Source organism: Gavialis gangeticus, unplaced genomic scaffold, assembly GCF_001723915.1.
Source record: "Gavialis gangeticus isolate Ggan-Ray unplaced genomic scaffold, GavGan_comp1, whole genome shotgun sequence".
NCBI lineage: Eukaryota > Metazoa > Chordata > Crocodylia > Gavialidae > Gavialis > Gavialis gangeticus.
The window spans coordinates 24689409-24689671 of NW_017729033.1; the positions used below are offsets into that span (position 1 = coordinate 24689409).

At 59.3% G+C, this 263-nt stretch overlaps 1 protein-coding gene across 1 annotated transcript in view; it reads right to left on the reverse strand.

The window, feature by feature from the left end:
- The window catches only part of CPZ (carboxypeptidase Z), a 123557-nt gene that overhangs the window by 47167 nt on the left and 76127 nt on the right, over positions 1-263 (reverse strand). The gene's annotated exons all lie outside the window — the stretch shown is intronic.

A 263-nucleotide genomic window follows, 5' to 3' on the forward strand; every position in this document is an offset into this window, starting at 1 on the left:
TCAAATCCCCACCCCTCTTCTCTCTATCTCCCCCCCTCGATGTCTTCCCCCCACCTCCATCCCCCCCACTTACCTTTGTTCTGCACCAGCAGGCTCTGTTCCTGATGCATCATGGGGCATGGAGCATGGCTCCAGCCTGGCCCTGTAGCAGTGGCCTGAAGCCGACGCTGCTGCTATGGGCCAGGTTGGAGCATGTTCTCCATGCTCCAGACTGCAGTGAGGACAGACCCTGCTAGTGTAAGGAGGAGTGTGGAAGGTGGGGA